Raw genomic sequence first — 22,823 nt, 5'->3', positions numbered from 1 at the left:
AGCAATGAGCATGTACTCATACATAAAAGAAGGACTGAACTATGTTTGTAACAGTACAAATTGTAGCCTTGTATTTAAGTATGAAATGCTTAGTAGAAAATTTCTTCAGTAAATAGCACATTACTACAAATAACTACACAATGAAATCTACTCAACACAGGAACTTTACCATCTCCATTTTTTTTTTTACATTTTTACAAGCTTCTGTTTTTAGATGTCTTACAGACACACATATCTGCATTTCTTTAATTCAAATTCACATTACCAAGAGCCGTTTTCCACTCAACTCATTACTTTGTGAAAGTTTCCCCTACATGTAGAGTTACTTTTTTCACTACACAATTACACGCTTGTGGATTTATTATACTGCGATGGATTGGCGGCTTGTCCAGGTTAAATACTGCCTTCCGCCCGATGCCGGCTGGGATTGGCTCCAGCCCCTAGTCGACACTGACTGATGAAGCGAGTATTGACAATGGATGGATGGATTTATAATACATAGCAAATGCCAAATAAATAGCAAATAAAAAGCAGCAAATAAATGTCCAGGTAAATGGATTAAAATGCTGTAGCATTTACTCTTCATAGACTAAAGCTGTGGAACATAAGCCACTGAAGTCAATGATGCTAAAAAAGTCAAGCTACAGGTGTTCACTATGCAACTGAAGATGTTAGCTTATAGGAGATGGCTGTGTGAAGCTGATTTTGAAGGTGAACTGTAAGACATAACACCAACCCTGAGGGTTGTTAAAATGTAACGTTGTGGATTGCACAGTTTAGACTGGCATATTAGCTCTAAGCAGGTCACTCTGTACAGTTAGTTGATGAAACGCCGCTATCGGCCGCTGCTCACTGACCGCTGGCTCTAAGGTGTAGAAGGGTGGATTTTGTAAGTCACTCCAATGAGGTTAGACTATAGGGTGATTTGTAATGTCGGAATGGTTGAATGATGGGGCCTAACATGGGAGGCAATAAAAAGCATTTATCATGCTTGTAAAATTCTATTTATTTCTCTCTCCCTCTCTCTGTGGTTATAGTGTCCTGCCGCTCGCTCGGGATGATAAATTTTCCCGTCCGCCTCAGAGGCAGAGGTAATGGGGTGGACCGCCGGGCGCCGGGACAAGAGGCTGTTTAGCGCGGATAAGAAGAGGAAGACATAGAGGACACGTTGTATATATGGCCATCATGTCTGGAAGCACCTCACATGTGAGCAGACTCAGAAATACCATCATCCTCCTTTACTTTCCCAACAAATTTCAGATAAAAACAACAAGTGTTGGATGTGAAAATAAAAGCAGACTTGTGCAGTGTCCAGTTTGGTGATTCTCTACTGGTCTACCAGTGTCTTCAGCAGGGGATAGTAAAATGCAGTGATTGGTTAGCAGGCATCTCTCTGGTTTTGGTTGGTGATTGATTGCTCTGCTGTAGCTCAGGATGGCTCTTTAACAGGGTCATTAGCAGTGGTCCCACTTTCAGCAGGGGTCTCCTGACTGGAGTGGATGCAGACAATAATGGCAAACTGCTGTAATAGAGAAACAACTACAGATACACTGTCTCTCCAGAGACAGAGCATTAGCGGTTTGTGTAAGGGGGGCAAGAAAGAGGGAGTTCTCATATAGTTCTCAATATTTTCTTATCGGGGCTCTCACTCTCTCTCTTTCTTTCTTACATACACTCTTTCTTTGATGCTTTACCAGTTTAATTAATGTTTTTCATTCTGTCAGACTAAGATTATCAATTAATATTACATTTCATTTGGCAGACGCTTTTGTCCAAAGCGACAATATGACTATTGTTTGACTATTGTTTGACAATTCAGTATAGAGTCAATTGCTCTAGTTTGCTGTATCAGGAATAGCATGGCCCAAACAAAGGAAGTGGAATCAAATAAACTTAAAGAAACTTAAGAAAGGCTTCTTGAAAACCAGAACTTAGAAAACACTGAGATCTTTTAAGATCTCTTTCATTTTTTGTGAGCCTTTGTTTCCTATGGAGATCTTTTCTTTTCTCTTTTTGTGGCTTTTTTAAAGATTTCTCTTTGCTCTTTTAACCACTATTAGCAGTCACCTCTCTGCAAAGGTGTGACATGAACTGAGGTTTGGCTGGGGTTTTTAAGCTGTGTTCATAGCTGAGCCTGATCTGCACTAATTACTGCTGAGGATTCTGGGACTTGGAGTTTTTTGGCCCAGATCCACTAGTTCTTCCACTGCAGTGTCCATGCCCTCTGCTGGTGGTTGGCAGCACATGCCAATTTTTTTATACACAACAAGTGGAATAATCCATATATGGCTGGAAATGGTGGAATCCATTGATGAATACACCCAAACAAATACATGCTTTCTTAAAGTTCCGGAACTGTCCCGGTAATTTAAATGCCATTTTAAGTGAATGCACTGTTATTATCTAAACAGCTGGATATAGTTTAAAGGAAGAGATGGTGATAGATGGTGATGACGTTAAATGCATTGTCCAGACAGATCTGGTTTCAGCAGGACAGATTTTCTGCAGTTCAATCAGACTCATGCCTAATCTGGACTTTCTCATTTCTGGACATTTCCATCATTCAGGGGCACGGCGGTCCTTGACTTGTGAATGTGGAGGCTACTCAGTCCTGCTGGATGATGGACAGATGGGGAAGGATGCTGAGAGTCCCGCTGTAGTGGTTGCGGTTCTTGTGAGCATCAGTGCTGCTGGGAAATCTCCCAGAGGCCTGGGATCATCTTCAGTAACTCCACACCTGACAACTCCCGGCACTTTTCTTCATAGCTGAGACTGAGCCGCAGGTGCAGCCAGATATTGGAGTTCCCCGAGGAGTAAAAGTGTTGCGTGAGAAAAGTGGACGAGCTTAGCTCTCTGACTGGAAAGCTCCGGAGGAAACGGGACGTTCTGCTTCCAGACAATGAGAGACAGAGAGACAGAGAGACAGAGAGAGAGAGAGAGAGAGAGAGAGAGAGGGAGAGTGGGTGTGTGAATGGGCCTCTCTTAATGTACTGTAAGATGTTGGAGCTGCAGACTAGACCAACAGTCAGTATTGAATGATGGTGATCTTTGGGCCCTCAGGCAGCACTGCATTAAAAAATATGTAGTGTAGGGGTTAACATGCAGTGGATGGATATAAAAGATCAACAATAGAAGAAGACTGAGAATCAATATGTTTTAAATGAACTTGGGGAATTAGATAATGGTTAAAAAATTGGTTTATGTGGAAATAATTAGGTATTGAGAATGTTGTAACACTACAGACTGAACTCAGACGCTGGCGGTAAAAAGTAGATGAGGCTTTAATACTAAGGGCAAAAACAAGAGCATATTCATAATACAAGCAGTGGTCAAAACCAGAGAAAAGAACAAACTGATACAAACCGAGCCAAAAATGCTACACAAAAGAGAAATCCTGAGCCAGAAATACAGTCCAAAAAAATCCCCAGAAAACTTAATACAAACAGAGTTAAAGGTCCAGCCAAATATCAAAGACAAACACACTACTACAGAAAGAAGAAAGAGAATGATTTATATGTTGCCGAATAAACAGTGGCAATACTTAATACAAAATACTTAATACAAAAATTAAAACGAAGAAACAGGTTTATTATGTACTAACAGCTGAAATCAATTCTAGAATTCTAGCTCTCTTTATCAGACTTATTCTGACCTTAGAAATTAGAGTACAATGTTTACATGACTACTTCTGCAGTAATCTGTTTATAATCGGAAAAAGCACAATATGCATGTCTCTGTTTACACACCGGAGTTTGTTTTTAGCAATTTCCTCAATTTTTATAAGACACTGCTCACCCACAATTAATTTAAACTCAAATAAATTAAGTATATTTTGGCATATTTAAACATTACTCAACTATTTTGAGTTGCCACTGACTGCTTCATTTTTATTGGCTTCTATCACCATCTATCTGCATACAGGGTGTGTTCCCCCAGTATCTGACACTCACCGTCAGTTTGTTGTCATTCCCCCAGGCTATCGCACATAAACTTGTGGACTATAAACTATAATTAACTGCCTGGACTCTTTGTTGTAGGCTGTGAGAGCAAGCTGCTGGTCACTCTATGTCATTATTTGTCAGCATATAGCTTTAAAGTATATGTTTTTATAGAAAATCTATCACATTTTTGAGCAATGCAATTGATTAGTGCAATTAATTAAACTTATTCAGGCTTGCAGTGTAGCAAGAATATGATAACAGCTAGCAGAAACCACCTGGTTAAATATGTGCTGTCTCCTCTTTTTCGCTCAGCTGGTTAGATATACAGAAGGCTGAATCTCGTTCCTAGATATCAATCACTCAGCAGGGTGGCATGTTTCACTCCACAGGAGGTTCAACATCCAGGAGCTCTGAGAGCATCTCTGATCTACACTGTAATTTCTCTCCGTCTCCATCTGTCTACCACCATCACCCCTTGCAGAACCTCGCTGTAACCCAGTGTTTGATGTGTGTGTGTGTGCACTCCACCTCCACCACGTCTGGAGCCGTGTCTCCGTGGCCTCGGGGCCCCAGACTAAATCAGGGGCATTATGTCATATCCTGTGGGGTTAACCTACGGCTGGCGTCTGGCTCCTTACCCTTCCAGCGGCTCTGCAGAGCATCTCATCCAGTCCCTGATGATTACAGAACTGCAGAAGCTCAGGAACTGCTGTTGTTATGGTCGTCTGAACTTCTGAAATGGTTAAAACCATGTTTTTTAAGTATTAGGACACCTGCTTTTAATGTAGTAAATGTTTTTACTGTCCATGAGCATTGCTGTGAATATTTATTGGATTGAATTGATTATTGGCATATTCTGCCAAATCAGAGCCATTTCTAAATAATTGTGCACACAAAGTAATTTTAAAATACATTTTATTATCAAGCATAGTGTCTTGTACATTGACCTAATTGCAAAAGTAAGATACGTAATCAAAAACATTAATAAAAACTACTTAGAACACTGAAGATATCAAATAAAAAATATAATTTGTTACTTGTCACTAAAACATTCTACAAGTCACATCTACAACAGGAAGTGACATCAGTCAGTTCTTCTAAAGATCATGAGAAGACCAAAATTAAGTTCCGTCATTTGTTTTTCTGTAAATTTGATTTTATTTATTGTAACTGTGACTGAGGAGCTCAATCTCAACACTCAGTCCTGTTACCCAAATTAATTATTAGATCTTATTTGTTTATTTTTAAAATACAATTTTTGGAGAAAAAAAAAATCACTAGAATGTACTCAGTGCCCTCAAAGTTAAAAAAGTCATTCCTCAAAACATAAAAAGTAACAGGAGTGAGTTCCAGTAACAGGAGTGATTTTTTGTCATAAATATAAATTATTAAAACATGCAGTCTATAACCATTTCTTTAAAATAAATACTTTCTTTAGAGAAAATCAAAGGAATTAGTCGATTTGCTTTTAAATAGGTTTAGATTCAGAGTTGAAAAAAGATAAAAAAAAAAGTTTAATTTGATTATGAGATTTGATTATGTTGTTTTTAATGAAGAGAAATAACTAGCAGGTTGGAGGTTTAGTGAAAATGATCACGTTTTCTGGTCACTTTCCAGAATCCAAAATGAGTGAGATGATGCTACAGAGAGCTGCAGCAGAAAAGATGGTGGAGGAAGTTAATGATGTGAACACACTTGGCATCAGTCAAGCTGGCTGCAATATTCGCCCAAAGCTATTAACAGCAGGGAACTCCCCAAAGCATATGGAGATGTGTTGCAGCTCTTTCAATTTCAAATAAACTGCTTGGCCAGAAGCATTGCTGATCCAGGCTCATGCACAGCTTTGTACAATCTCTGTAGAAAAGCAACGACTAATGGAATGGGACACTCTGGAGAAGACCCCTGAGCTTAAAATCACCATGTTTGGTGCTTTAAGGCTGGCAAATAGGGTATAATTTCTTCTACTTTCTACTAATTAATAATTCCAACAACAGCGTAACTGTGAATTTTGGTTCTATACGACAACCTCTACAATGCTTTCAAAGATAGTTTGCCTAGTTTACAGTCTTTAAGAGGGAGACTTCATTGAAGAGTGAAGGGGATACATGGACTACTACCCTCAGAAACCATAAATTCTTTAGCAAAAATCCAGGTTATGTTTGGGTCTGACAAACAGTTGAGGAGGCTTTGAAATGAAAACTTTTATCCTACCTTTGCTATGGAGGCAAGTGTGCTGGAACTGCTGATGTGGCGATCTGGAGAACCATCGCACATGACATTCAGTCACCCCTAGTAGTGATACAAGGGACACTAGTAGCTCATCATTATATGCAGGATGTCATGTTGCTATGTGTTGCCTCTCATGGCAGAGCTTTTAACTGACATTTTTAGCAGGATAATGCTCACCCACATACATGGCAAGGTTTCACAGGAATGTGAACTTTTCAGAGACAGAGGGCTCTAAGTCTTCTTTTTCTTTTCATTCTCCTAAGATTTCAATTGTTGGAAGCAAGGGCGATACTTATGGAAGCCTTGCAGCATCACAGTCCATCCAACGACACTTGAGACACAAGACTACATCTTTAGACTATAAGCAAGTCAGAATTACCCACCATCTAGGTCATCTGTCGTCAATTAGCCGCTATTGTCTTTGTTTGAGGTGATGTTGTACGGACTGCCATGCTGCAAGTAGAAGACCTAGAGCAGGATAATGCTTGCACACATACAGCAAGGTTTTCCAGGAATGTCTCCACCAGATTTGCAGATAGCCAGTCTCTACAGAGGTTTAAAAAGAAAATTTACATGGTTCAAATCTCAGAGAAGAGCATGATAATCATCTCAGCTATCGACAGAAGGCTGTAGGTCTTCTTTTTTCAAAGACCTCAATTGTTGGAAGCAGGGAAGACACTTATGGAAGCCTTGCAGCAGGACAGTCTGTCTAAACCACTATCGAGGCTGTCCATCATCAACTGTCTCTAATGACAGGATATCCAAATTGCATTTTTTTAATGGGGAAAATGCTTATCCACACGTAGCAAGATTGTCCTGGAAAGTCCTCTTCAAGGAGCAACACATTGTTGGACTTTGCGGTCATAATATTTTCCAATCAATCAAGAATTTATGCAGGATCTACAGACCCACCTGCAACAAATCTAATGCACGATGCCATACGGAACCTGTAAACCTCCATATAGTCTTCTTCTCATTATCATTAGAGCTCAGTTTTCAAAAGCAGAGACGATGTTTATAAAAGTCTTGCAGTTTTAAAATCTATCCAACAGTATTTAAAACACAAGGCTTCACCTGCAGACGCAACAAGTCCATTTAACACAGCAAAATTCTAAGAAATCCAACATACAACAACCCACAAACAACTAGAAAGCTAACGTGAATTTAACGAGAATTCACCCCGGCCGGTCAGAGGCCTGCATTCGTACAGATGAATGGAGAATCTGCACGCTACTACCTTCTCTTTCACGCATGCACACATCTGAAAGGCCCCGTAACCGAGGAAGGCTTTTGGCTATTAAGCTCCTGCAGTAGTGGATGACACGCTGGAATAGGCAGGATAATACAGAGAGGTTAGAGAGGGTCCGAGAGCGTGTTATCACCGTCGGTCCGGCTGGGCGATGGATTCTTCCACTCCGTCACGCAGATGTGGGCCGGTAAACGGACGACGAGCTCATGCAATTTCACCCCTTGATATGGACGGGATGAGATGGCAGGGCAGAGAGCCAAGCGTGAAATACCCTCTGGAAGCTATGAAGAAGCCAACACAGGAGCTTTAACTGCACCTCTGTCAGACACACAAAAGCATCCAGTGCTCGGAAATCAATGTTCTCAATGTATAAAACCAGACCGCTTCCAATTAAAGGCATAAAATGATTCTGCTACGCTAATAAAATAGTTTTAAATAGTCAACAGAAAGCTGTAACAATGTAGAAAGAGAAACCTGTATGTACGACAATATGATTTTTGAAGTTACAGAATATCTATTTACAAAGAATTTCTACAAAAAATAATTATATTACAAAAATACAGTGGTATGAAAATAGGTTTGGTTTGGGCACCCCTGATAATTTTCATGATTTTTTTTTTTATAAATAATTGGTGATTAAGATAATCAATTTCAGTTAAATATATCATATAGTAGATGAACACAGTGATATTTGAGAAGTGAAATAATGAACTTTATAGGATTTACAAAAAGTGTGCAATAATTCTTTAAACTAAATTAGGCAGGTGCATAAATTTGGGCACCCTTTCTGTTTAATTGATTGGAATAACTTTTATCACTAACTATTGGAACATTAAATTTAAAACAAAAAAAATATTTCATGCCACTGTTTATTGCAAAAAAGTGAAATTTTCTCATTTCAAGGCCAGAATTGTTGTCTTAATAAGCCTTATAAGTGTTTATTAAGATTATTTTGTTTATTTTAGGAATCAGGATCTTAATCAGTCTTAATCAGAAGTAAAATCTATATTGAAGTTGTCGTAAAGTTAACATAAGTCAAATTAAAATCTAATCTAAATTTTTTAAATAAATGAAGTTCAAATAAAAGTAGTACTTGTTATTAAATTCTAGTTAATGTTATAATCAAGATCAAACAAAATGTGAACTTGTAGAGTTGGCAATGAAGGTCTAAATAAACTACTACCAATAATTTGTTAAAATAACATCTTTTAACATCTGATAGAATATGGGTTTATAAGATTTGCAAATCATTGCATTCTGTTTTTTTATTGACATTTACCAACATTTGACACAGAATTACAACGTTTTTGTTTAAAACTTAGAATCCTATGTAACATTTTACAATTTTTAAATACTTAAAGTGTAATTCTAAAAGAATAAGTCTGTGTTATATTATAAGACATTCTCAAAAAGTTGTACGTTTTTGAGTTGTAAAAAAAATATTTATATCATAATAATTAAACATAAGCAGTAAATACTGTGTATAAAATGCGGAAACTGTCATTCTGAGTCACCTGGCTATTTTTTTATTGTTTTTAAAAAATAGCTATTAGTTATAATTAATTTAGTAATTTTGCAATTGAATTAAAATGTCAAGCACTTAAGCTGAAGGTTTGTGGAGACTCATACTGGAGACACACACACACACACACACACCTGAGTGCGCTAATTTAAATGTCTATCTTTGTGTTCACAGTTCACACTCAGAAAACAATGATGTCAATTGAGTTCATGTGAATATGCCATGTGATTCAGAGCGCGCACACACACACACACATTTATACATATTTATATATAAATATATATATATATATTTATATACTGTTCAATTGCAATTACCGTCCATCACCTGCCAAGATCTTACAAAGGCCGGGACCAATCAAAACGTTTGGACTGTTATTATGGATTATTATAAGCTAATTACTGGTGTTGGAGCGCAGCGGTAGCTGGAGGTTAATGGTGGTGCTGGTAGTTGATACAGCAGCTCTGGTAAATCCAGACTCAGTTCTGAGGGTAAATGAACCACAAGCCAGGCCTGTAATTTAGAGCCAGAAACAGAAGAGAAACCTATCATTCAGAGAAACCGCAAAAATAGACCCTTTTAGAACCTTCATATTCTCTCTTTCACTGTCTCTCTCTCTCTCACACACACACACACTACACACACTACACACACACACACTCAATAAAAGAGCTTTGAGAGTCAGGCTTGCCTGGCCTTTGTAAGCACACCCAGTGCCTGGTGTACCACAGCTGCCAAAAGTTTGACTGGCAGCACTGTTGCCCCGCCTCCTTTCACTTACCATGGCAACCAGAGTGCCTACAGTCATGAGATCTAGCAATTAATTACAACAAAGCCCTCGAATACAATCACTATGCACAGATCAAGCATAACATTATAACCAACTGATCATATAGGGCATTTTGTAGTTCTATAGTTACAGACTGTAGTCCTGTATCTGTTTCTCTGTGTGTTTGGGTGGTGGGTCAGTGGTGTTAGCTCTGCAGTGAGTAACACTGGTATAGTGGTGGTTTGATGCGGCAGTGCTGCTGGAGTTTTTAAACACCTCAGTGTCACTGCCGGACTGCAACGTCCGTTATCACTCTCTTCCTCTTTTCTCTCTTACTCTGTTTTCTCTCCTGCCTTCCTCTCTCTCTGTTTTATCTCTCTCTCACTCTTTCTTATTCTCTATTTTCTCTTTCTCTCTCATTTTTTTCACACTCTCTCTTTCACTGTCTCTTTTTAGTTCCTCTCTTTTACTTGCACTGTTTATCTCTCTCATTCTCTTTCCACTCTCTCTATTTATCTTCTCTCTCTCTGTGTTTTATCTCTCTCTATCTTTCTCTTTTGCTCCCTTATTGTCTCTTTTATTCTCTCTTTCACTCTCTCATTTTCTATTTCCTCTTGCTTTCTCACATTCTCTTTTTCACACTCTCCTTTACCTCTTTATTTCTCTTCTCTCTATCACTTGCACTGTTTTTCTCTGTTTATCTCTCTCTGTCTGTCAGTCTCTCTTTTTCTCATTCTCTTTACTTCTTTCTCTCTCATTTGTCCTCACTTTCATCCTTTCTCTCATTCTCTCTTTCACTCTCTTACTCTATTTTCTCAGATTCTTTCAACATCTCTCTCTCTCTTTCTCTCTCTCTCTCTATCTGTTTTTATCCCTTTCTCTAGCTTCTCTTTCACTCCTTCCTTGTCCTTTTTATTGTCTCAATAAATTGTCTCTTTAGCTTACTCTTACCCTCTTTCTCTCTTTCACTCTCTCTTTTTACTCACTCTCTCAGTCTCTCTCACTCTCTATTCTTTCTCTCATTCTCTTTCATCCTCTTGTCTCTATTTTACTCTCTCTATCTTCTCTTTCACTTCCTCATTGTCTCTTTCATTCTCTCTCTTATTCTCTTTTCGCTGTCTCTCTTTCACCCACTCTCTTTCCCTCCTTCTATTTCTATTCTCTCTATCACTTGCATTCTATGTTTTTCTCTCACTTCCTTCCTCTCACTCACTCTCTTTTACTCCACCATTGCCTCTCTCAGTCTCTCTTGTCCTTGTTTACCCTGTCTTTCTCTCTTCTCTCACTCTTTCACTCAATCTCACACTCATTCTCTCTTTTACCCTTTCTCTTAAACTTTCTCATTGTCTATTCTCTCTCCTATTCTCTTTCAACCTTTTGTCTCTCTCTCTCTCTCTATCATTCTCTCTCTCTCTCTCTCTCTCTCTCTCTCTCTCTATCGCTCCCTCTCTCCAGGTGCTTCTTGTTCCTTTGCTTGTAAGCAAAGCTCACTCTCTCTATGGGGAGCTTATAGATTGTTCTAGCAACAGGGTTCATCTCAGCAGGAATCGGCTGCTGCAGCATCACTTCTCCCACTCCCACTTTCTTCTGCTTCAGTACCGATTCAGGAGGAGGTGTGGAGTGCTCCACTAGGGGGCAGTGTGTACTAAAGGATACGGTTCTGTGGAAAGGCCTCACTTCTTGGTGGTGGTTGCATAGTGACTGAAACTCATAGCGAATACTGTGAAAAAGGGCTGGGCGGTTCAATAATCCATGTCAGTGGCCATCTCCTTCTCTAATGAGAGCTAAATAGTCGGAGAAACGCTGATAAGCTGTGGGAAGGAGGAGTTTTCCAAAGAGCTGCTGGCTATTGATGTGCGCTGTGGCTGTATCCAGTGTACAAATCTGAAGTGATGTTTAAATGCTCCTCACAGAACTGATTTCTCTGCACTGGAATGTTAGAGATAGAGCTACTACAATGGTTTAGTGTGATACCATTTAAGAACCGATTTTGGTGCCAAAGTGAAATAATTTTGCAAAAGAGACTTGATGTACGAAACTTCTCTTAACTGTTAATGGAATAAAGATGCATTAAAAGTTATTTAGAAGGTTTTCACCCCTGAAATCTGTACCAGAGTCAGAAAAAGAAACATCTCATGTGTTCAATGCATCACAAGGGTGAAGTAAATCTGCACCAGGTGTGACATATATTGGTCTGTATAAAACTGTTTTATATGTTGGTCTTTAAAAAGTAATAAAGTATTAAAACATTAAAACATTAAAAACATTTTTCATGAAAAATGAGTGAATTATCCTACTTGTACCAGTATCTGTAGATGTAAGAAACACCATTGCACTAAATATTGATAGAATAATTAGCAATGGAGTTAGTACTGATCTTTTGGATATTTAAACATGTACTGGGTTAAACACCATTGCTGTTCCTCACAAATAAACATATCAGCAGGGTAAAATTATTATTGAAGTAAATTAATTTTACTCAACAGAGTACTAAAGTTTACTGTGTATTCCAAGACTAAAATAAATCCCTGCCTGGGAAACTTTTGCTAAATATAACGTCTGGAAGAGTAAACTTAATGCAACAGGCGCAATAAATTATCTATCTATTAGATCTATTAGATTCGTTTTCTCACTAAGCATTAATGCTTAGAGAACAGCGCCGTCGCATTTCTCGCTCCTGCTTCAGTATATTCATGTAAAATAATTTTTTACTTTTTCAACATCACCCCCCGACTTCACCCTAATTTCTACTACAAAGTCTAAAATACAGAATTCTGTATTGTCAGATTTGTAAAATTCAAAGGCTGAAAAGGAAGTATCAGGAGGAAAAAAAAAAACAGAAGAAAGAAAAAAGACCTGCGAGATTTACAGGCTGAAATGAATGGAGAAAAAGTGAGAGAAGAGCAGAAGACAGACATGAAAACAGAGAGAGAGAGAGATGAAGAAAAAGAAAGAGAGGGAGGCATTCAATAATTGAGAAACGTGAGTATTTTTAACGCTCCCCTTCATCTATTAAAGATGCTGTTGGATGAGGCTCACAGCTACTCCAGCTGCTCTGAGACTGGCGGGCTGTAAATCATTCAGAGCTGCCTGCGCGACTGCACTTTAGCGCCGCTAATCAGCCGGGACTGCGGGCCTTGCTGTGAATTGCTGTGATTTTGCAGGGAAGCTAATGCTAGCACTAACCGTACACAGTCAGGACCCTGCTAAAAAAAAAAAAAACTGTGCATGTTGTGCTTTAAAAGGCTGATACACAGCTGGCCACCAACGTTAATAGATGTTTACATGTGCTAGAACATATGCTGCGAAATTTCAGGACAACAATTAATGCCAACATCGATTTAATGCAGAATATTGAGGATGATGATTGACATCTTTCAAATGTCACATGCCAACATCGTCATTGAGGTAAAATCAAACATCTAATCAACATCACAATCATTCCACGTAAAATTCTAACATCACTGGAAAATCCAAAACCATGGTATGATGCCTATATCTGCTAGATGTTTATATATGCTAGAACATGTGCCGTGAAATGTCAAGACAACAATCAATGCCAACATCGATTTGATACAGAATATTGATGATGGTTTATGTCTTCCAAATGTTACAACTCCAACATCTAATCAACATTGTAATCATACCACTCTTGTCAATTAACGTGAAATTCTAACATCACTCAATGTGGATATTTTGGTTTCAAAATATCAAATATTAAAACATGACATTCGAACACAATAAGAAGCTACTAATAAGTTGTTTTTTTTAAGTTATGGACTTAAGTAATCAAAATTGAAGGTCTTTTACATGTCACACATCAGTATTATGTTGATGTGGACTATAAAGATTTAATTTTGAGGTTTAGTGACCAAAACCCAACGTCTGTTCAACGTTATAATCTTTAACCCCTCTCAACAAAACATTCAAACATCAGTAGGTGTTTAATACTTTGTTGGTAAGTTGGAATTTACGATGTTAAGTAAATATTAATCTTCCAAATGTCAAAAAACTTTAAACTAATTCATTAACAGAACTTCAGTAATCAGACCCGAGATAGCAAAAAAAAAAAAAACATCTGGGCCATTTTTAGGCCGAATACATTAAGAAGAGTCTGAGTTCCACTGGCCCAGCTTTGGTTTAATCCAGTTCAATCCAGACCCAATTGTAGCCTAAATGCTTCCATTGGCCCAAGTATAATACACAAATCCGAAGCGCCACTTGTACCAACTCCCCGGATACCAAGTATAATATGGGAATTGTCCCAAACCAAATATATACATTAACGCACATTCAGCCCAACTCTGCATGACGAGTGACGAGTCTTCGGTTCGATTCTTCACGCCATTTGGAAAGTAATACAAGAGTATCTAATCCTCGTACTCTATTGGACCAGTGTAACAGCTGTGTTCCAAATCCTTTGGTGGCTGACGTTGCTTGACCTTGTGCTCTTCCCCCCGTGGACATGGATAATAGCCAGCAGCTTAGTCACCCTCAGTCGCTTTTGCTGAAGCTGCAGTACAGAACTGCCAAAGGGAGCTTACACCAAAACCTGGCTGCTCTGGAGAACATGCTCTGGAGAATGTGTGAAGGAGATTTGGGAATTATGTAAAAAGGTTGATAAAAGTTATTCTGAAATGCGTTATTCTGCCAATGCTGTAACAAAGACAAAAACACAACAATCCTGCTATAAAAAAATTTCATAGAACAAAACAAGAAATAAAGAAAAGTCTAGATTTGCTTGATCACCATTGTCTTCTTAGAATCTTCAATAACATTTTAACAGTAGGAAATGACATAAAATATTACTTCTGCTACTACCGTTTGATAGGACGCTGCTTGGCAAAGGCCTTTTGCTGTCAGAACGTTACGATGTAGAGCAGGGATGTTAAACCAAGTGGCTAAGTTAAATTCCAACAGCGGTGCTACCAGCATGGCTGGTAACAGTGTTAACAGCACATTGGTGGCACTAATGGTGCAGCAGAAGTGCTTACTGCTCGAGGACGATACTAACGGCATGGTGGCACACAGTGCTGCTGGAGCAATGCTAATGTCATGGTGGTAACAACAGTAATGATAACACCTCTTCTTTGTTAGATGATTTAGACATCTGGCAAAAAAGAAGGAAGAAATGAGCTCTGAGAAACCAAAAGGACTATTTGAAGATATTGAAGATATTGTCAATGGCCAAATTTCAGCGTCTGGAAGATATTGCCAATGGCCGAATTCATTGAAAGCTTATTTTCCATGATTATTATGATTTTTTTGGCCCAAGGTGATGACTGGCATTTTGCCCTTTGTGTTTATTGTTTATCCAATTTGCAATCAGTAGAGTTCCTTTTCTTTGCCAAGAAAACCTAAATTTCGCAATCAAGAAAAACTTCCTTAAAACCCTCAATTTTGCATTTGGTAAAGTTCTTTTTATTCACCATTTCTGACAAGAAAACCTTTCTTCACCATTTCCGAAAAGAAAACCTTAATTTTGCAATTGGTAAAGTTAATTTTCTCCAATTTGCAATCAGTAAAGTTCCTTTTTTTTACATTTCCGACAAGAAAACCTAAATTTCACTTTTGGTAAAGTTCCCTTTCTTTGCCATTTCCAACAAGAAAACCTCAAGTTCACAATCGGTAAAGTTCCTTTTCTCCAATTTGCAATCAGTAAAGTTCCTTTTCTTCGCCATTTCCAACAAGAAAACCTTTCGTCACCATTTATGTCAAGAATCGGTAAAGTACCTTCTCTTAACCATTTCCAACAAGAAAGTCTCAATTTTGCAATCGGTAAAGTTCCTTTTCTTCGCCATTTCCAACAAGAAAATCTTTCGTCGCCATTTATGTCAAGAATCGGTGAAGTACCTTCTCTTAGCCATTTCCAACAAGAAAGTCTCAATTTTGCAATCGGTAAAGTTCCTTTTCTTTGCAGTTTACGACAAGAAAGACTTAATTTCACAATTGGTAAAGTTCCTTTTGTTTGCTATTTTCCCAATAAGAGAATTCCCAAGTTTACTTGAGGGAGAGGACAAGGTAAAGTGTTGTTGCAGAATTCAGAATTCCTTGGTGAAGGTAAAACCCTTTACAACATCAAATTGAGTCGACAGCACAATGTTAGATGACATGTTAGTCATTATAAAACTTGTGTGACCGTCCAAACATATATGCACCTGAAGCTATTTGTACTTTTACATTGTACAGAAACAGTTCTGCCTCTTTTTTCTTTCCTGATTCTGTGCTTGGACCCTGTAATTGCGAACGGGCACCTTGACCACAGTATATCCCCCACAGCAGCAAACCTGCACAATCCTAATCTGCAAAATTCATTCAATCAACATTTTCTACCTCTAGGGTGTTAAAACGGATGTTTTGGGGTCACGTGAACGGTCACACGTGCCTCTGAGGAGCTGCTGTTTAATTGGGCTCGGCAGATTTATCTCTCAGGCCTGACGACTGGTCACTGGTACAGCTGTGGAGATTACAGGGCCCGAGGGTGCCGGAAGCGCCGACGCTGAAGGAATTTCAGAGAAAGACACTTTTCTCTTCCTCCGTCTTCATCTCGGAGGAGACAGATTAGTCTGACGGTTACATACGGACCCTCGTCTGCTCGTAATTAGCTGGGAAATTACGGCAGGAGGGGCACGACTCTCGCCGCATAGCAAAACAAATTGCCATGAGCATTGGTGAGGAGAAAAAATGCATAATTCATATCGACCGTGGAGCTGTCAGTCAACAAAGTAATTTTTGTCTTATATTTTGCCTGTTTGGAGACAGAAAGTGAGCATTTGCTGTTTTAGTGTAGATAAAGACATTACCCAAACAAACATGTGAGTACATACTGTCTCTGTCCACTGAAAAAAAAAAAGTATATTAATTTTTTCATTGAATTTTAGTTTACTACATATTTTGAACACACTGGCTGTCCTTTACACTGTGACAAAATTTGTAGATGAATGGACCAATAGAAATGGTCCAAAATGACCTGAAATAAACTCTTTTTACATTGACTTCCATTGAAAGGAAAGAAGGTTTTATCTCTCTCCTGTAAAGTTGCTCTTTTGGAGGTACTTGTTTTTCATTGGACAGCAACGATATACTGTGTATAAGTATTTTTGGGGTTAATACTATTACTTAGTTATTCAAAAATACAATATTTTTAAAAACAATAAATAACTAACAATACAATAACAATAAAATAACATTAAAATATCACAAAAAATAAATGATACAAATATTTTTATAAATGTATTTTTTTAATAAGTAAATTATTTCGGGATTATTTATGAACAGGCACAATATTAAAAAGTATTTTATAAACAAATTAAATGTAAAAAATAGTTGCATACATTAGTTAATTATTTACTTTACGTTCATTTACATAATGTTTTATTTATTGGTATAATATTTGTATGCAAATGTGTATACAAACAATTACATTTTAAGTTTTATATAAATTGTATAAATGAATAAAAAGTAAAATATGCACAATATTGGCATTCAATGTGATTGATTGATTGATTTTTATATTAGGTTTTCATATTATATTTATAAAAGAAACAATAAAGACATATAACAAATAATCAAAGTCCTTTTCGACTTAAGCATTTTTTTTGTTTGCAGAAATTGTTTGACGTTTTATTCATAAACTTTATTCACAGTATCACCATGTATTTTATAAGCTAATAAATTATACAATAATGTATGCATTATTTAGAATTGTATTTAGGTGTAAATCTAGAGTTATTAATATTTAATTTATTTGTGTCATACTTACATAAGGTTTCTGTACAAATGTCATAAATAAAAGCACTGAGGTCACTGTATGCGTGCGTGTGTGTGTGTGTGTGTGTGTGTGTGGGTGTGTGTGTGTGTCTGCGCCTTGTCTCCCTTATGTATAAACGAGCACCTCATTTGCATACAAGAGTGTAAGATTTAATTTATGTAGGTCATTAGTGGCACATTTTGTCCTTTTAGTGACGGCCGCTATACAATTCATAATTGATTTAATCAGTTTTGTCTGGCGCTCATGTACCATTAATCTTCATTAAACTGCCCTCAGACAAAGCGGAACTCACGGACAGAGAGACAACGTAAATGATGACACTTACAGAAGCTAAAACCACATAGCAGTCTATCAAAAAGATGAGTACATTATTAATATATTTTTTAAAGTGTCAGAAACCATGTAAACAAGTCTATTAAAGATATATGTGGGCTGTTACAGTGTTCAGGTTAATTAGTTTCTATTCTTATTTAGGTTAATTAGTTTCTATTCATATTCAATCATGTTTTTTATTATTATTTTGATTAATGGATAGATTCGTATATAAAATTGTATCCATAGATACAATTTTGCAATGTTTCAGTTTTATAACCAGTCATGTACTCTGTATAATACACTAATACACTTTATAAAAAAGTTGGCCGTGGAGGTAAACAGGTTCTATCTGGCATCCTTCAGCACATTTGCTCACATATGTTGCAGCTGGGCTTGTAGATCCTGCTCACAATACTGGAAACGCCTGCTGGGTGTGGGTGAGCATGATCCTTTTGAAAACCACCAGTTAAGCCCTATCCGAAAATACATTTTTCTCAGGGGGTTCTGGGGTAAATTTCTATTTTATGGGGGGTTGTTATCCTCTGTGATTTTATTCCTGTCCGGAACGACCATGTACGAGTTTTTCTTAGAAGTCCTCTGAGAAAATTACAGGCTGAATTATCTACTGTTTTTCTCTGAACTCCGTGGTCCTCCAGTAATTTTAGTCCCATCCAGACGCACATCTCTAAGTTTCGTCACCTCGTGTTTAATAAAATAGTTAAGTTAAGAGTTGTTTTACCCTGTAGGGTACAATGTGTTAACACTGATGAGAATGACATAGATTTAATATTTGACTCCATACAGTGTTGAATTAACTCTAAAATCTAAAACTCTTGTGGTAGAGTTATTTAAACACTATAGTAAGTGAGACCATATGCTATCTAGGGCAGTGTTAAATTAACTCTTAAAGAGTTCATTTAACACTGTCAATTTTGCTGTGTTTCTTCTGCTGTATTTACATTTATAGTAGTATATGCTTTTTTCATTAGTCTAATTGCATACACCACTTTATCGCACACACCATGTTTTATACAGCACAGCGCTGAAATCTCTCAAGCATGCCTAGTATCTTCTCTCCACACAGTCCTTCCCCAAGGCAAACATGAAAAACATCGCTTACTATACCGCCTTAGGATACAGCGAACAGCTTCTGCTGCGAGATTCTTTCATCATTCTTCATGACTGTCATATTCCTCCGACTAAATTAAGCTCTTCCTCCAGCTGGGAAGAGGATGCTGTTTTTGGTTTTTCCCGATTGGTTGTAATCTGCTGGTGGCTGTTGTGGGATTAGGCTGTTAAGGACGTTAATCCGTGTGAATTTGTATAGTTGGATCAGTGCGGCTGTGTAATAGAGGCTCATGCTTTCCATGAAGCTGCATTGAAACCATAAAGAAACAAAGGAAACATCTTATTCACACTCGTTCACGGTCAGCCTCTATCAGCAGTAGCACCAGATTCTTAATCCATAAGGTTTAACATGATGTCAGCCCATCCTTTGCAGCTATAACAGCTTCAACTTATATAGAAAGGCTTTCCACAAGGTTTAGGAGGGTGTCTATGGGAATTTTAGACTCCTGATGTTGGGAGAGAAGGCCTGGCTTGCAGTCTCTGCTCTGATTCATCAAAAAGATCTTCTACTGGGTTGAGGTTAGGACTGAACTTTGCAAGCCAGTCAAGGTTTTCCATAAGAAAACTCACTTATCCACATCTTTATGGACCTTGATTTGTGCACTGGTGTCAAAACAATCCTGTTCCCACAAAGTTGGGAGCATGAAATCGTATGAAACCCTCTCTCAAAAATCTCTTGGCCCAACTCCTGAAAGACAACCCCATGGCATAGTAATGATAATAATGATCCCCCTCCACCAAACTTTATAATTGTCATGATGCAGTCAAATAAGGACGTTTTTTCTGGCAACTACCAAAATCAGAGGTATCGATTGGATTGCCAGATGGCAAAGAGTGATTGGTCACTCCAGAGAACATCTTTCCTACTTTAGAGGCACATTTAGATATTTTGCCCAATTCTATCTGCAAACACGTCTAACGTTCTGCAACAATATAGGTTTATTGCTGTTGCATTTTAACTTCCAAAATTTCAGACATTTCAAAAGTTCAGGACTGCATTCAGACCTCAGCAGGGGGAAGAATGGAATGATCTTCCATGAAATGTTCAGGACTTTTAAGTCTTTAAGACTAAAATCGTACTTGTACTTTCAGAGCAAGGGTTCATGAACATTCTGTAGCAAATTAAGATGAACCCCAACCACTGCTCACTGCTCACAATCCCTCGGGTTTGAAGATGGAAGTGGTGGAGTGGATGGATACAAGTGTTCAAGGGTGTCTTCTTGTCTATGTTACCTTCTGGCTCTCTCCTTCTAGTAAGAGTTTATACTGTAGTCACTGTAGATTTGCTAAGGGTCTTTCTCCACGCTCTGATCATCTGTTACGATCTCTATACTCTATTACTCTATACATCCAATCAGAACTAATGCAATCTGAATTCTCTGTGAATGTTCAGCCTGAAAAACATCATTTCTGGTTTGGTTAATCGTGGATTGCATCTTCGAAAGCAAAATTTTGTTTGGGAACAAGAAATCCAGTGGCTAGAACAGTCTTCAACTCAGACACTCAGACATGCATGAACATGCATTTACACTCTCTCTCTCTCTCTCTCTCTCTCTCTCTCTCTCTCTCTCTCACACACACACACACACACACCTTATCTATAGGAACCATGCTCTCTCTGATTCAGGAACACCCCAGGGCTTCAAATCTCTGCATGAAGACACATCGCTTCTGGTGTTGTGGGCTCTATTTGTGTTATATTTGCTCTCTCTCTCTCTCTCTCTCTCTCTCTCTCTCTCTCTCTCTCTTTCCCTCTATCTCTCTCTCTCTGTGGCTTTGTGTTCTCCACCACTGCTAGATTACCACAGTGAAGCCTCTCCAGATTATGACAGCCTGAAGGAGGACACTCATAGAGCAAAGCACACAAACACATATATAGACAATTTTCATCTCCCTCTCTCTCTCTCTCTCTCTCTCTCTCTCTCTCTCTTTTCTCTCTCTCTCTCTCTTGCTCACTCACTCTTGGGTCCTGCATCGCTGTGTGAAGGCATGTCTTGTCTGGTGTAATGGGTTAGTGGGATAGGCCCAGGTTCCTTTCCTAAATATGCATCATGCATAAAACATGACATTCACAATCAATAAATTACATCTGAAAGCATTTCAAACACACACATACACACACACACACATACACACACACACTTAAAAATGGTCTGACAAATATCCCAAAGCTACAGAAGACATGGAACACGGTGTATTAAGAATAAAAGATCACATTTACATGAATATAAAACCAAAAGAAAACACAACACTGTAATAAATGAAGGTCAGGAAGATCAGAACAAAACAGCAGAAATCAGAACCAACCAGGCAAACAAAAGCAAAAGAGCAAACATCAAAGAGAGAACATGATCAGCAGGTTCAGATAATCAATAATATAAAGATCAAACACTGTTGTAGGTTGGCAATACTTCGCAAAATGTTCGTAAAGCTAAAGGGGTATAACTACAATTGGTGGTGATTGAAAACAGGTGAAGGTGATTAGTACTCAGGAAGAAGGGAACAGGAGGAGAGTCCTTGATTCAAGAAGAAACAAAAGGAAACCAAGCAACTGTGACACAACATCATTTATAAAGTGTTAATTAATGAAAAATGTAATTTGATGAAAATGTGATGTACATGGTTTGGCACTTTTACTGTTGAAACATTGACTTACACTTACTGGACAAACTGTAATGGTATCAAATGCAATCGAATACATTGCTTCTGGAGCTTTAGGCTATTTTGTAAACTCAATGATGGCAGTCTGAGACACTTGATTTGGGAGAAAGCTTGGTTTGAGGAGGGTCTACTAAGTGAGGGTCTATTTTTTTACTTAATTTCTACAGAACAGAAGGAAAATAATAAAGAATCATGTTTTTCTACAATTGGTTTAAACCAATTGTGTGCTAATTAAGCATGCAGTTAGCACCATGCTAATAGCTGTGGTTTAGGGTTCGATTGCTATTTAACCATGAAACTACACTGAAAAATAGATGTATTAGTACACTACATTCTCTTAAATGTAGTTTAAAACCCTGATATTTCTCATTTTTGCACTGTTAGTGGAATATAATGAGATGTTTTAAAAGATTTCTAACCTACTTTACCTGTTTTAAGTAATTTTAGCTATTACTTTTTGTTTAAGTCTTGGATGATGAACTTCATTTGAGATTTTGGGGTGTTGGGGTGTTGGGGTTGGGGGATACAATAAACTAGCCATGACTTAAGCACTGTATCTGAGCTTTTACCTCCTTTTCATTAAAGCGAATGCGTGGATTTGCGGGGTAAAGAGAGAGGAAGCTAATGACAAACGCTAATGAATCTTCGCCATGTGGGAACAGATGGCCTTTTTGAAGTCCTTCATGAAAGACCGCCATTGTTTCCAATCCAAGAACACAAGCAGCCGGTTACCTATCGATTGTGTGACGAGCGTTCGCGTATGGAATCGATTCCACGGCAGTTATCAGGGCCGTGTACGTCAAAGCATGCGGCACAAAAAGAAAAGGACCTAAGGGGAAGCATCCCCTCATAAATCAGGTGATTTTTCACGGCTGCTAACAAAGGATTAATTCTTAATCCGTTTTGACAAAGTGCTGCTGAGCAAGTCCTCTGGGCCTGGCTGCTCCTTCAACACCATTCAATAGAGCGCAGCCAACACACACACACACAAACACACACACACACACACACGTTTATGTACATGATCCAATGAACACACATAGATATATTGCTGTGGTTGTGTGTGCATGGGATTCATATATACCACACACAAGCACACTGTGTGGAAGGCACACCTATGAATATATATTGCTTTTGTGTTTCTGTTTGTGTGTGTGTGTGTGTGTGTGTGTGTGTGTTTTTGTGTGGGTGAGTGTTGATTAGATTGATTCCCTTAAAGGGAAAGTCCACCAATCTTT

General features: G+C 38.1%; 1 protein-coding gene across 3 annotated transcripts in view; it reads right to left on the bottom strand.

The window, feature by feature from the left end:
• Positions 1-22,823, bottom strand: part of ptpn9b (protein tyrosine phosphatase non-receptor type 9b) — a 659,505-nt gene that overhangs the window by 78,906 nt on the left and 557,776 nt on the right. The gene's annotated exons all lie outside the window — the stretch shown is intronic.

Source organism: Astyanax mexicanus, chromosome 25 (assembly GCF_023375975.1).
Source record: "Astyanax mexicanus isolate ESR-SI-001 chromosome 25, AstMex3_surface, whole genome shotgun sequence".
Taxonomy (NCBI): Eukaryota; Metazoa; Chordata; class Actinopteri; order Characiformes; family Acestrorhamphidae; genus Astyanax; species Astyanax mexicanus.
The sequence above is the reverse complement of the archived record's forward strand: the minus strand, read 5'-3'. Positions and strand labels throughout refer to the sequence as shown.